The 16,923-nt window shown below is 35.7% G+C and overlaps 1 pseudogene; it reads right to left on the bottom strand.

Annotated features, from left to right (window-relative positions):
* The window catches only part of LOC118268408 (alanine aminotransferase 2-like), a 62,713-nt pseudogene that overhangs the window by 32,476 nt on the left and 13,314 nt on the right, over window positions 1–16,923 (bottom strand).

Below are 16,923 nucleotides of genomic sequence, written 5' to 3'. Positions count from 1 at the left end.
CAGCCGCACCATGATACAGCGCACAAGGTATAGCCACTTTCCGCCCAAGGACCTCAGGGCTAATTTTGTAGGAAATTAGTTGTATTATCACCTCCCGAGAGAAATACGTCGAATTCAAAGTCACCATGTATATTTTTGGATCAGCAACGGAATCATAGCGCGATTAACATAATTATTATCTTCGTTTAACTAGAACTCTTTTATGATAAAATAGTATGGAATCAATGACAAGATAACTTTTCCTCGCGAAGATCGGATCAGAAAGTCATAATATACCTAAGTAGCTCAATCCCAAGCAACAGTGGACCGTGTGGCAGACATTACAAGTGCGAGTATGGTTCAATACCTGTCCGATGGGGTTGCCGGGGTTGATGACGACGATGGCCCGCACGGCGTGCGTCTTGCTGCCGTCGGTGAAGGCGCGCTCGAGCTCGTTGATGTCGAGCGCCCAGTTGTGGTCCTCGTCCAGGTAGTAGCCGACCTGCTCCAGCCCGTACTCCGCCAGCGACGCCGAGTACAGCGGGTACTGAGGGATCGGGATCAACACCGCTGCAAATTCCATTCATTTCATTACTTTACATTAAAACTCTTTTATTAAGCATAGTGAGTTATGTGGAATCGTCTGATTTTCTCCTTCTAGGAAACATTACATATTCATTCATCAAATTACAAAAATGGTTTTGTCAAAATTTTTAATTATTGAAACAGACGGCCATTGGCTCACACTGACTGACTGACGGATCATCAAAAGTTTAAGGCACTTCTAGCAGACATAGAAGCTTCAAATTTTGAATACAATAAAATTACACACCAACACTAGGGGAAAGATGTAATATTTTATAAATTTGGTTCAGTTTTCTAGATAAAATCAACTGCATTAATAATGTGATTTGTAATCTATTTTATTTGACAATATGAAATACTAACATTATTCCCATAGAATGGAGTAAAACTAATTATTTATTTTCTTTGTGTAAATATATGAAGAATTGGAGAAAATTCTAAAATATCACGGGTCGAGTTGTTTTTGGTAAAAGAAAACTTAGGTAATTGACATAGATGAATATAAGTACCTACTGTGGTAATTGATATCTGACATTTCTAATGTAAATATGTCCAAAAAAACAAACATTATTAATTTTTACGAAAAATATTTGCTTTAGATAATAGTTACAATTATGGGCGTTGTGATTGCATTTATTATTATCCCAGGCCATTGATTGGTGGTTTCCATGATATATTAATATAAAACCAGCCAATACCATCCATAATTGGATATGCCGATCATACAATGTTAAACTTAAAGGTAAACAGAATCAAAATGGTTATGATGTATTCCACCTTTCAATGTTGTAGTTAAAATAGAGAATTGTCTAGAACATAAAATGAATGGTAGATAAATACTGAAAGAATTACCTTTTCAAGTAAGTATTAGTAACGAATACCAAGTTTACAAAGATACTTCTGCATAATTGTATTATACTAATTATAGTATAGATATATCTTCTGTTCGCGAAAGCTATAGAATATCAATATACATACGGTCTTACTAATAAAAATATATAAAACAACTGTTTAACGTCTAATTACTTATTCAATGTTTAAGGCGTGAATAGCTAGATATACAGTACTTTACTAATAAACAGTATATAAGCCTTGAGTAACTATTTAATTGTTATAACACTAACCGCTGGTAACATTTTGAGAAGTGTTCCGAAACCTTAAAACGTAAAAACACCACACTTTTCTATTTTATATTTTTTACTTTCATATTTACATCATTTTATTTACCAGTGACTAGAAAATAAGAAATGAATTTCTGATAATTACAACATATTTTCAGTATACATACGAGTAGATATTTAATTAAATTATTTTATTTAACATTTTCCAATCGGTAAAATGTCATCTATAATTATTATAGTTTTTTATTTGTTTAAAATTCTCTAAATTTACATTTTTAAATACTATACATACAAAATAAAATAATATTTAAAAATATAAAAATAGGAGCCGACCAGTAGCGGGAGCATGGTCCAAGCCACCGGTGGTTAGGGCTCCAGAGAAAGAAACCTCCTCACAATACGTGCCGTTTCGAGGAGTACTGCCTTCTGCATCAGGCCCTTGATCCATCCGCCCAACCCCAGCCTCCTAAGGTGGTTGTCGAGGCTGTTGGGAATTAATCCATTGGCCGACACGACAATCGGCACAACGATAGCCGAATCCACATTCCACATGTCGACAACCTCGTGAGCTAAGTCAAGATATTTTGTTTATCTTTTTCAGCTTTCACGAGGTTCTCGTCATGAGGGATGGTGGTATCGATTATCATCGTGCGGCGCGCTTGTCGGTCTATCACCACTATATCAGGTTTATTGGCTACAATAGTCCTGTCAGTGATGATAGATCGATCCCAGTACAACGTGATATGGCCGCTTTCGAGAACTGGATCGGGCGCATACTTGCATACTCTACTAAAACGTAGAAACAAGCATCTTATATACGTACTCTACACATTCACAATATAAAATTTAGATTACATGCCTTCATAAAGTTTTTGACCTTTTAGTGGCAACCCTATATTGGATTATTTAACCTTAAGACATAATATTTTTCTCGTAAAAGCAGCCATAGTAAGACTTGGTATTTTCAGGTTTAGTAGACTTTAATTGTTGGAGATAGAACGCAGACATGCCTAGTGCCTAATAGAAGTAAATAGAAATACGCATAAACCTTATTTGTGCTTTGACAATTGTAGTTTTATACTTCTTCTACGTTTGATTTTAAAAGACAGTGCAATGTCAATAATAATTAGTTCGTTTAATAAATAATATTCTATAGTTCAGAGTTCTAATCTTTTATTATTTCATCAGGTTATGGGCCCCTCCCTGCCTGTATGGTGTAGTACAGTGAAATTTTTTAAATAAATTAGTTGATTTTGACCAGGATACCAGGACCAGGTCGCCGAAGATTTTCATATTTCTGAAATAATTTCTTGATAAAATGTCATCAAGCGGATCTTCGATACAAATTGAAAAACTTACTGGCCGAGATAATTGGACAAGCTGGAGTTTCGCAGTGCAAGCATACCTGGAACTCGATGATTTGTGGGAATGTGTCCAAGGTACAGATACTGATCCAAAGAAAGAAAGAAAGGCAGAATCAAAACTAATATTATTAGTCGATCCGATAAATTACATACATATACAGGATGCGACAACGTCAAAACAAATTTGGGAAAATTTATCAAAAGCATTTCAAGACTCTAGTCTACTGAGAAAAGTTGGATTATTACGAGATTTGATTAACACTAATTTAGAAACATGCACTAGTATAGAAGAATACGTCAACAAAATCATGAGCTCGGATCATAAGCTCAGAAATATCGGATTCAGTGTTGACGATGAATGGCTCGGGACTTTGATGCTGGCAGGTTTGCCCGATGAATACAAACCAATGATTATGGGTATTGAAAGTGAAAATAAGTGCAGATCTAATTAAAACTAAACTTTTGCAAGAAGTAAAAGCTACTCCAAGTAATTCAGCTCTGTACACAAGTAATAAAAATACTCAAGCTAAGTTCAAAAACACTCAGCATCAGTCAAAGTCAAAGGGTCCAAGATGCTTTAATTGTAATAAATATGGACACCTTCGTGAAAATTGTTGGTTTCTGAAAAATAAAACACAAACCAAAGAAAATAATAAAGGTTTTGTAGCAGCTTTTTCGGCTATGCAACTGAATGATAGTGTGAACTGGTATGTAGATTCAGGTGCTTCGATGCATATGACAATGCATAAATAGTCCATTGAAATGTTACATGAGCTTTACATTTTTTAGAGGACGCAATTTTATTTTTTGAACATGTAGGGGAACATTTTCTACAAATTATGATTTTAATTTTTTTATTTCGATGCATAGTTTCCGAGATATAGCAAAAAAAGTGTTTCCATCCCTTTTTCCAAGATGGCGGCCGAGGGACAAGGGTGGCGACCCCACAAACTTCAAGTTAAGCTTCTATTGACCCATAGAAGTCATTTATTTATAAAATGTAAAAAAAAGTTATAAAGCAAAAAAGAAAATATTATTAAAAAATTTTCACTTTTTTACTTATAACTGCTTTAATAGTTAATTTAGGGCAAAAAGGTATATGAACATATTTGTAGGCAAAATAATTTTCTACAAATTATGATTTTAATTTTTTTATTTCGATGCATAGTTTCCGAGATATAGCAAAAAAAGTGTTTCCATCCCTTTTTCCAAGATGGCGGCCGAGGGACAAGGGTGGCGACCCCACAAACTTCAAGTTAAGCTTCTATTGACCCCCCCTACATGTTCAAAAAATAAAATTGCGTCCTCTAAAAAATGCATTATTCGGCCCTCAAATTGTAACATTTCAATGGACTAAAAGCTTTATTAGAGAATGAAACAATACCACCGATATCAAGCATCAAAATTGCAAACAATAAAGTATTGCATTGAAAGCTGTGGTAATGTGATACTACATGTACCTAATGGTGCTCCCACACAGCAGTTATATAACGTTATACAACATTGTGTAACATTTATAACAGCATGTAACATACTCTACAACCACTGTTATAATTTGTTTAAACACAAATGTTATTGTTACACATTGTTGTATAACGTTATATAACTGCTGTGTGGGAGCACCATAATGAAGATGGCGGTAGCAGCGAAATATTGGTTAAAAATGTTTTATATGTGCCAAAGCTATCAACCAATTTGTTGTCAGTCAACAAAATTATAAAATCTGGATGTAAAGTAGAATTTGACAAAACTGGCTGCTCGGTATACAGGGTGTCCCTGAAATCGACGTCCAACGGGCACTGGATGATCAGTAAGGTTCCAACTGTTATCAGAAAAATATTAAAAAATTCTAAGTCCTACAGTTTTTAAATTACAGTGACTTATGTGTTATCCACGAAAAAGTACACCCTGTGCCAGTCTTTTGACTCTTGTTGCTACAAATCTTTATTTTTTCGTCTGCAGTCTTCCTTACATTATCCTGAATAGTGCTCCAGTAATATGGAATCATAAATTCTTAGCCAACTGCTTTAGATTGGAAAACATTGTTAGTTTTAGAGGAACCAAATACTCTGAATAAATTTTTCACCTTACTTTAAGTGACTGTACTGATTAAATTATGTATGGCGCTAGTAGTGGCAAATTTCACCAAAGTTGGCGCATTTAATAAGGATTCTAAAATGGTATAGCACTTTGCACATTATTTCTTAAATTCGACACAAAAAACAATTTTTCAACGAAACTCCGTTTCGATGAATTTATTTGAACGTACTAATATTTCTTCTAGAGTACTCAAATCATACGTTATAACCTCGTATGCACTAGACAATACTTTGCACGCGATTTGTTATCATCATGTTGATAATCAGCGAGGATCTCTTGTCAAACAATATTGTCTGTCTACTCATGATTTCGCTTGTAGCTTTCGTTGGCAATATTAATAGACTTACTAGAGGAACCGATGTTGTGTATCATGTTTCACTAAAAAATATTGCATGATTGCAATATGATGTTCATAGTGCATCAAACACATTATCAAATGTGTAGTAAAATCAAAAGGAACGGACGCGGCAGATTCATGTACACAGCATATCGACGCGGTAGTGGTATGGTGTACATGAGCCCTTACGCACAATTACTCGTCATATCCCCATCAAAAAAAAAAAAAAAAAAAAAAAAATGGGTGAATCCTCCGATTAAGTTACGTGTTCATGCCTTGTGATCAAATGCGGGATGAAGCATCAAATATTCTTTAGTTTGTCGAGAAAGAGTTATTTGCACCGTTGCAAGGAATTGCAAATAAAGCAAAAAATAATTTAAAAAGAAATAATCAACACGGCGCATAAAAGCCAGTGCTCAGCTAAAATGCCGAAGCCCGGGTACGATGGCTCGAGATGCACAACACCAGTTCTTCTAGCGATAATATTGCCGACGAATGCTGCAAGCGAAATCACGGGTAAACAGACAATGTTGTTTGACAAGAGATCCTCGCTGATTTTCAACATGATGATAACAAATAGCGTGCAAAGTACTGTCTAGTGCATACGAGGTTATAACGTATGATTTGAGTACACTAGAAGAATTTTTAGTAAGTTCAAATAAATTCATCGAAACCGAGTTTCGTTGAAAAATCTTTTTTTGTGTCGTATTTAAGAAATTATGTGCAAAGTGCTACACCATTTTAGAATCCTTATTAAATGCGCCAACTTTGGTGAAATTTGCCACTACTAGCGCCATACATAATTTATTCAGTACAGTCACTTAAAGTAAGGTGAAAAATTTATTCAGAGTATTTGGTTCCTCTAAAACTAACAATATTTTCCAATCTAAACCAGTTGGCTAAGAATTTATGATTCCATATTACTGGAGCACTATTCAGGATAATGTAAGGAAGACTGCAGACGAAAAAATAAAGATTTGTAACAACAAGAGTCAAAAGACTGGCACAGGGTGTACTTTTTCGTGGATAACACATAAGTCACTGTAATTTAAAAACTGTAGGACTTAGAATTTTTTTATATTTTTCTGATAACATTTGGAACCTTGCCGATCATCTGGTGCCTGTTGGACGTCGACTTCAGGGACACCCTGTATAATGCACTCAATAAAAAAGTGGCCACAGCGAATTTAATTAACGATACATATAAACTAAACACCGATTATAGCAAAATATTCGCCATGGACACTCAACAACACATCTATGGCATCAACGTATGGGCCATCTGAATTATAATGATGTTCACAAGTTACCTAACTGCAGGACTGGTGTACAACTGTCATCACAGAAAGAAAAGTATGTATGTATAAGCTGCCTAGAGGGTAAGCAAACAAGGCAATCATTTCCAAGCAATGGCTCCAGGGCAAACGGGTTGCTAGAGCTAGTTCACACAGATGTATGTGGACCGATACAAGTTGCTTCGATTGGCGGTGCCAGGTATTTTACAACTTTTATTGATGATTTCTCAAGAAAGGTCTATGTATACGTAATAAAAAGCAAAATGGAAGTATTTGAAAAGTTTATTGAATACAAAACCGGGTAGAAAATGAGTTAAATAAGAAAACTAAGATTTTACGTAGCGATAATGGATTGGAATATACTAATAAAAACTTTGCTAATTATCTAAAGAAAAATGGAATACTACATCAGACTTCCACTCCATACACACCACAACAGAACGGTTTGAGCGAGAGAATGAACCGGACATTGGTTGAACGAGCAAAATGCATGATGCTTAATGCTGATTTACCAAAGAATTATTGGGCTGAAGCTGTAACAACTGCAGCATATATAGTCAATCGCTCGCCCACACACGCTTTATCAGATATTACGCCTCATGAAGTTTGGACTGGACAAAAGCCAGATTTGAGCAATATTAGAATCTTTGGTTGTCCTGCCATGGTACACATACCCAAAGAAAAGCGTCAAAAATTAGATACGAAATCTCGTCAACTAATATTTGTTGGGTACAGTGAATGTACAAAAGGCTATCGGTTTATAGACCCGAAGACTAATAAAGCATTGATTAGTCGGGATGTACATTTTCTGGAAGAAAATATTAAAAGTAAAATAGTAGAATCTTCTTTTTCAGCACCTGAAACAAAAATGAATAACATGAATAATGAAGTACACGGAATACAAAACTTGAAAGATAAAAATGTTAATGAAGAGAAGAATAATAATAAAGAACAAAAATTAACACAAATGTACTTACCATTGAATGAAGAAAAATCAGAATCAATTACTCAAGATGATGAAAATATTGATGAGGAAGAGCAGTCTTCTTCAAATAATCTGAGTAATAGCTTGACGGACACTTCAAGTAATACAGATTATCATGATCCACTAGATATAACATACTTACCAAGTCAGTGTGTTGACATATCGCCTGCAAATGAAATTGGTATTAAAACCCGTCGGCAAAGAATGTTGCAAGCAAATGATGAAAGTTCATCTTTATATATTTGTATGAATGGTGAGTCTACATCTTATTAACAATGATCCCCAGAGCTTAGAAGAAGCTCTTCAAAGTAATGAATCTAAAGAATGGAAACAGGCAATGAAAGAAGAGTATGAGTCTCTCATTCACAACAATACTTGGTCTTTAGTGGATCTACCTAGTGGGAAGAAAGCTATTCCATGTAAATGGGTTTTCAAACGAAAATTTGATCATACTGGAGCAATCAGTCGCTATAAGGCTAGACTTGTAATTAAGGGTTACAAGCAAAAGAAAGGAATAGATTACAATGAGATATACGCACCTGTTGTACGATACACGTCGATTAGATATCTCATTGGCCTTGCTGCAAAATATAAGCTAGAAATTCATCAAATGGATGCCATTACTGCTTTCCTGCAACTTTTGATCGAGGGGAGAAAGTATGTCATTTAAATAAAGCAATTTATGGTCTCAAGCAAGCTAGTAGACAGTGGAACAAAAAGTTAAACTCCGTTTTGTTAGAGATTGGCATGAAACGATCAAAACTTGATCCTTGCGTTTATTTTCGTATATTGAGCAAAAGCGATATTTTATTTATCTCTGTTTATGTTGACGATTTACTTTTATTTTTTAATCGTCCGGAAACTGGTGAAGAAACCAAGAAAAAGCTCAAAGAAAACTTTAGTATGAAAGATATGGGAAAAGCAAAGCAATGTATTGGATTCAGAATAATACATGAAGATGAAAATAAAATATCACTGGATCAATCAATGTATATTAAAAAGGTACTTACTCGTTTTGGTATGGACGATTGTAAGCCAGTCTGGACTCCATGTGATCCAAACATTCAATTAAAGAGAGCCGAAAGTGAGAAAGATATTTTGCGAAACATACCTTATCAAGAAGCTATTGGGTGCTTATTATATTTGTCACAAGGGACAAGATCTGATATAATATATATTGTTAATTTGTTAAGTCGGTACAATGGTCAGCCCACTGCAGAGCATTGGACTTCACTGAAGAGAGTCTTAAGATATTTAAAAGCCACTGTTGATTATAAATTGACATTTGATGGAAACTCAGAAGGTAACATTACAGGCTATTGTGATGCTGATTGGGCCAGTCATTCTGAGGACCGCAGATCCTGTACTGGATATATTTTTACTCTTCAGGGTGCTGCAATAAGTTGGTGTTCTAAGAAACAACTCACTATAGCCCTGTCAAGTACTGAGGCTGAGTACATGTCTCTCGCCACTGCTGTACAGGAAGCAATTTGGCTGAAACAATTCGATGAACAATTTTGGCCTGAATCATCAGCAACTCCTATCGTCATTTACTGCGACAATCAAAGTGCCATTCGCATTTCAGTGAATGAAGGTTATCAGCAGCGCACTAAACATATTGATGTCAGATATCATTTCATTAAAGAAAGGATTGCTGCTGAACAAATTGTAATAAAATATCTAAGAAGTCAAGATATGACTGCGGATATTTTAACCAAAGGACTGCACAGACCAAAGCATGTAGCTTTTAGTAGAGCGATGGGTCTGCGTTCAGGGGAGAATGTTGGAGATAGAACGCAGACATGCCTAGTGCCTAATAGAAGTAAATAGAAATACGCATAAACCTTATTCGTGCTTTGACAATTGTAGTTTTATACTTCTTCTACGTTTGATTTTAAAAGACAGTGCAATGTCAATAATAATTAGTTTGTTTAATAAATAATATTCTATAGTTCAGAGTTCTAATCTTTTATTATTTCATCATTAAGGACGCGTTCTCAAATCTGACGTAAATAAGCTATTTTTCAGTACATATTACGACCAAAAGAAACTTAACTGAACATAACTAACAATTACAATAGATAGATCACTTCTTTATCTCCAAAATATTGATTGGTAATGTGAAAAAAGTTATATTTTATTATTGCAAACACGATTTTTCTTTACCTCTTCACACAAAATTGACAAAAAAGGGTTGAGTTTAGGAACATTTTACTGCTACTACACGCATAATTCTGAATTTCAAAAAAATATCCCGGGGAAGCAGACATAATCAAAAATAATTTAAATATTATACTATGGGAAAAAATTACGAAAATATTTCAAATTGTCTCGGAAATAAATAAAAGTTCCCGTTTAATTTTTTCTCCTATTTTGCTGTCAGACATCAACTTTAAAGCGTAGCAATAAGGGTTATTTTATTTGTTTACTATTTAGATTTATTGGATAGAAAATGTCAAATGAAATAAATTACAGTCTGCGCTCGAGCGCTGTCGTGGGTGGACGCTGCGTCGCCTGTTACAAAAAATGGCCTTGAAAAAGATCGCTGTACGAGTACAAAATATTTGATATTATACTTCACAAACCAATCTTGATATTTTTACCGACTTCACAAAAAGGAGGAGGTACTATGTTCGGCTGTTTGTATGTTTTTTTTTACACATTCTGTACGAGCAACACTTTACTGAATATAAAATGTTTCGTTATATTATTTTGAACATGAGGTTAAATCAAAATCCAAGATGGCGCCGACAAGATTTGCCAACTTTCCATCATGGGTGTCATTTTCATGGTTTTTGGGGTCGCTTATAGCGAATATGGAGTCAAAATCAAAATCCAAGATGGCGCCGACAAGATTTGCCAACTTTCCACCATGGGTGTCATTTTCATGGTTTTTGGGGTCGCTTATAGCGAATATGGAGTCAAAATCAAAATCCAAGATGGCGCCGACAAGATTTGCCAACTTTCCAACATGGGTGTCATTTTCATGGTTTTTGGGGTCGCTTATAGCGAATATGGAGTCAAAATCAAAATCCAAGATGGCGCCGACAAGATTTGCCAACTTTCCAACATGGGTGTCATTTTCATGGTTTTTGGGGTCGCTTATAGCGAATATGGAGTCAAAATCAAAATCCAAGATGGCGCCGACAAGATTTGCCAACTTTCCAACATGGGTGTCATTTTCATGGTTTTTGGGGTCGCTTATAGCGAATATGGAGTCAAAATCAAAATCCAAGATGGCGCCGACTAGATTTGCCAACTTTCCATCATGGGTGTCATTTTCGTGGTTTTTGGGGTCGCTTATAGCGAATATGGAGTCAAAATCAAAATCCAAGATGGCGCCGACAAGATTTGCCAACTTTCCAACATGGGTGTCATTTTCATGGTTTTTGGGGTCGCTTATAGCGAATATGGAGTCAAAATCAAAATCCAAGATAGCGCCGACAAGATTTGCCAACTTTCCACCATGGGTGTCATTTTCATGGTTTTTGGGGTCGCTTATAGCGAATATGGAGTCAAAATCAAAATCCAAGATGGCGCCGATTAGATTTGCCAACTTTCCATCATGGGTGTCATTTTCGTGGTTTTTGGGGTCGCTTATAGCGAATATGGAGTCAAAATCAAAATCCAAGATGGCGCCGACAAGATTTGCCAACTTTCCATCATGGGTGTCATTTTCATGGTTTTTGGGGTCGCTTATAGCGAATATGGAGTCAAAATCAAAATCCAAGATGGCGCCGACTAGATTTGCCAACTTTCCATCATGGGTGTCATTTTCATGGTTTTTGGGGTCGCTTATAACGAATATAAAGTGAAAATCTAAGTTCAAGATGGCGCCGACATAAATATATAAATGACCATGCCAGATCCTGCCCCACTTAATTTCATCAATGTACAAAAAATGTAAATTAATCAAAATTATGCAATGAAAATAAGACCCTTGGTTACTTAATTATTATTCTGATAAACTTGCGGATAAAAATTAGGAAATAAAAAGAATTTTAAAAACCCAAGGCCTATTTCCTGTATTTATCGCGACCCTCTGCGTTTCTTAGTACGCTTGCACAAGGAACAAAACTAGTAATTCAATAAAAAAAAAGATTTATTAATGTAATGTGTACGAATTTTAATATGAATTTGGTTTTAATACATACTGCTAGTTAATTTTTTTTTATAATATACAGGGTGTATTTCTGAAAACGAAACGCATTCAATAGGTGACTAGGCTATCGATTCTGAGTCCAAATCAATAAAAAAAATGAAAAGATTTTTTTTTTATTTTTTTTGTAAAATACGGAAATCCGTAAGTGAGAACTCCGCCTATCACATTTCGAACGTTATGTAACTAGCTTAAAACGCGGCATTACACACACAAATGCTAACACGTTTTCGATATTATTACCAATTTCCAAATTACCAATAAGAAACCGCGAACTACTGGCCCCGCCCCCTAGCGCTTCATCCCTATAGCGCATACGCACACGCACATAATGCACACGCATATTATAATGCTTGTCACTGCCGTGAGATGTAGTTGCGAATTAGTTCCGCGTGACATTAAATTCAGTTGCTAATAAGTACCTAAAATTAGTGTTTTCACTATGACAGACAATTTTACGAATGTTGAATTAGTTGAGAACCGTCTTTACGCCATCAGTGGAAACAAGTGCGTCGTGCCATCCAAATAAATGTTTCCGAACCGCCAACCCCCGACACCGGCCGTCATGCTAAACCCAGAGGCTAATTTTCGGCAGTTCGACGTTCCTTGGCATGCGGAAGGTCGCGGCAGCCAAGGCCTGCCTGTTGCCTTGCAGGAAGATATCCTGGAGTTCTTCCAGTACGGGCAAGTAAGGCAGGTCGATTTGGAGTACACCACTTACGGTGTGGCGCCTATTGAAACGGGAAGAACAACATCCCTTCCATTTTCAAAAGGTGCAAGACCTACACGCGAGTGACAACGCCGTACGGGTTGCATTCTGCCGCTGGTTGCTCGATAATCAAGAGGCCAACATTTTGTGGACAGACGAGTGTTTGTTCACTCGAGTTATACAATGTTCACAACGAACACTGGTGGGCATCGCGACCATAACCCGCATGTCACAAAACCGCATGCATTTCAAGTACGATTTGGTCTCAATGTGTGGGCTGGCATAATAGGCAACCACGTACTTGGACCTTATTTTATAAATGGGCACCTTAATAGCGTCACCTATTTAGAACTGTTGCGACACGTAGTCGAGGATATGTTGGATGACATTCCTTTAGCACTCCATCGCAACCTGTTCTATCAGCAGGATTTGCTCCCCCACACTATGGTCGACAAGTACGTGAGTACCTAAAGAAAGATTTGGCAACAGTGGATCGGCCGTGGTGGACCTGTGGCGACCTAGCGGTCGCCGGACTTGACACCTCTGGACTTTTACTTGTGGGGAGACATCAAAAGATTGGTATACACGGACGAGATTGATGTTGACCAATTACGCGTGAAAGTGATTGCCTTCGATACAGTGAGAACAAATGTGTTAGTGTTGCGTAAGTTAAGGAGAACCAGCGACGTAAACTTTGCATAGATTGCGAAGGTGGAAACTTCGAACAGTATCTCCACTTAACTTAGGTACGTCATTTATTTATTTGTTGTAAATGCCTACTTTGTTATGAATGTGTAAAGAACAGATACGTCTAACTATCACATACCTACTTAATTAGAGCGGTAAGATGTAATGAGCTTATGTAGTTCAATACATAAATCCACTCTAAGACTATCTTTCGAATCTTACTACCTAACAAAAACTTTGTAAGAATTAACCTACACCTGCCTGCAAACAAAGCGACGCACCCAGTCTGCTTTGATTTAGATAATATTCATTCATAACAATTTTAAATACATTCTAAATTACAGACGAAATTTATTACACTAACAAACATGCCAATATTGTCAATAACTTTTCGTTTTCGAATTTTAGAACATGTAGGCAATTAAGGTCTGTAATGCATCAAACTTTCAAATTACAGCCCGTAGTTTTGGCTCTCTAAATATCAATTTTTATAACTACTGAATTAACATAACTACATCTCACCCAGACCCGATACAACAATTTGTGGATTATACACAGTTATTCCATGCTGGAATCGAACCCGCGACTCATTATGTTATGTTGTTGCCCGCCACTGCGCTATTCTGATTAAATAGCTATTTTAGCAGAAACTTGTTTATTTTAGATCGGATTAAGATTGCATTAAAAAGATCGATGATTTTAAAGAAATTGTTCTAACACACAAAAATAAAACAAGCAGCTGAGCGATATTCAGCAGGATTGCAATAAGACGTAATAAGTAAATCATTACTTAACTAGTACCTACTATGAAACAGCTGATTTTTACCGCAGGAACCTACGTGAAGTGATAATAAGTAGCTAAGTAGTATACTAATCGTTAGAAATTAGTTAGGCAATAACAAACTAACAATAATAAGTAAATCATTACTTAACTAGTACCTACTATGAAACAGCTTAAGTTTTAGGAACCTACGTGTAGGGATAATAAGTAGGTAAGTAGTACACTAATCGTTAGAAATTAGTTAGGCAATAACAAACTAACAATAAAGTAGGTGATAGGTACGTAGTACGTAGGTTATGCGGATTTTACCATTTTCAGATTTAGATCATACTTATTTTTATTTAATACCAAAAGTAATTTCATATTAACAGTTTTAATACCATCTACCAAAACTTTGAACTGAAGAACTATCTAGGTAGACAGAATACGTTAGTAAACTATCTATTTTCACGCCCGCAAACAGCTGAGCGCTTGGACTACCTACGTACTTACCTATTGTGTTTATTATCCAGATCTTACGATTCTATTTTGATTGTTTGTTTTACGTATTCATTTTATGTTTATAAAATTTTATTAATAAATCATAATTTATCAGCTATTATGAATCAACTGATAAGTACCGTACCTATGGTCACTTACTAAATGGTTCCAAACGATTTTATTCAAATAGGAAACAAAATTTTACATTTCGATTTAAAACACGTAAAACTTTGGGCTGAACTTACCTACCTACAATGCGTTTGTTGATATTAGTTAGGCATAGAGCAACGAATTGTACGGTACGACGTTGCTCTATTTACTAGGTACCTAATTTGCTCGCAAACAGCTTTTCGATTAGATTTACCTATTCGTAGCGATTGTATTCATAAAACCTTAAACAACTAAGTGTTAAATTATAAGTATCCCACAATTGCAATAAAACGTGAAAACCGCATCAACTAGGATCACGTAGTGTTATGAATCAGCGCGATACCTACGTTTTCTTTGACAGATACGAGTACTACTTTTTTATTGATTGTTTCTGCACTCTAAGATTATTGACAAATGTGTTAACAGATCAAATCAGTAATGAATGAATGTTAATTATTTTTCTTGGGTTCGACTGCCTACTCGACGGCGTCTCGCGTGGCCCCGCCCACTGACCTTCGACGCTGTCTTGTTACGCTGTGTGCGTGACATGCTGGGCGATTCTGAATATTGGTGACAAATTACAAAGACGGCCAAACTTAAATAATTTATTATAGCTGTGTTTTTAACTATTGGCCAGAAACCTTATTTTAAATTGAACATTTTTTACTTCCGTGACATGCTCCCGAGTTCTGTCTAGGTTTCAAATCTGCACCCTGTATATTATAATGAATGCATATTATAATTATGATTTCGTGTTTGAACGTTAGTGATTAGATGTAACGAAACCTCATTGGCGTGCGTGTGTCATTATGTCCAAAAAGTCATTATTTGACATTCGCTCTGTCTGTTCTGTTTACATTGTTGTTTCGTTATGATTATGAATTAAAGTAGGATTACTAAATTGGTGATGAGTGATGACATTCCTTCCTTTCATAGCTAAACACCCTATGATAGCATTGTAATTTAATTATTTCTACCATTATAACTGCAATTAACCTAACCTAAATGTAATATTTTGTACTTAGATTCATATAGAAACCGCAAGATCTAAAGGCTTTTAATCATGTTTTTAGTTATCACTAATAGAGCAGCAATAGAATGCTACATTTGGCATGTCTGTACACTATATTTTTTGGTGGGACAAAGCTCTATAGAGATTCTGGCATTGTCATTTTTCGACATGAGTGTCATTGTTGTGGTTTTTGGGGTCGCTAATATCGAATACGGAGTGAATCATTCGATTTTATAAAAATTGTCTTCTTCCGGAATTAACACTTTGGCTGCCAACAAAAATCTGTTGAAGGCGAATCCTCCGCTAGCGCCGGTCATTTTGACCCCCATGGCAGCCAACGTGTTAATTGACCCAAGACAGGCAAGAAATATGAATTTACGGGCTCATTCCTCGCATATTCAAACAAATATCGTGAAAATAAAGAATTGATGTTTAATTTATTTTATGTATTTTCTTTGTTTGTTCCACCCAGGTCTTGTCACGTTCGTTACCATAATTGTTTTTTTATCTTGGCGACCCCGAAAACCATTGATATAAAACCATAATAAAATATACAATGTGATAGGGGTGAGACTTCTAACCCGTTAAGGCTGAGTTCTACATTTTATCGACAAAAGTCGGGGGTCGAAGGGGTCGAATCCCCTCCCTCTTAAAATTATGGCAATTTTAATATTTTTTTTACTTTTTTTGATATCAAAGGTTGTATGCGTCGTAGAAACAGAAAAAAAACGACAAACGGTAGCTTACGCTACTTTGGCTAACTAATTCATTACTTTTTCCATATGTTTGATAATGTTTTGGTGAGAAAAAAAATCACTTATGAATTATTTTAACCGAAAAAATCACAATTTTTCAATATTTTCAATTAGGGGTTCAACCCCCCATATTATTTTTTTTGTCGATAAAATTAGATGTAGTACTCAGCCTTAACGGGTTAGAAGTCCCACCCCTATCACATTGTAGATTAAAAAAACTTAAAAACATGTTTTTGTGATGAACCGAACAAAATAATTTTAATATTAATACTAACAGTAGGCGGAAAATTTAGTATTGTTATGAGAATAATTAGTATAAAAGATATGGCGAAAAAGTGCTCATCACGCTAAATATCTTTTCTTGAAAGTATATTCAAATCTCTTCAGGTTCGGCTGGGCTGGAGTCCATGTCAGGGATTCTACA

Source organism: Spodoptera frugiperda, chromosome 25 (genome assembly GCF_023101765.2).
Source record: "Spodoptera frugiperda isolate SF20-4 chromosome 25, AGI-APGP_CSIRO_Sfru_2.0, whole genome shotgun sequence".
Classification (NCBI taxonomy): domain Eukaryota; kingdom Metazoa; phylum Arthropoda; class Insecta; order Lepidoptera; family Noctuidae; genus Spodoptera; species Spodoptera frugiperda.
The sequence above is the reverse complement of the archived record's forward strand: the minus strand, read 5'-3'. Positions and strand labels throughout refer to the sequence as shown.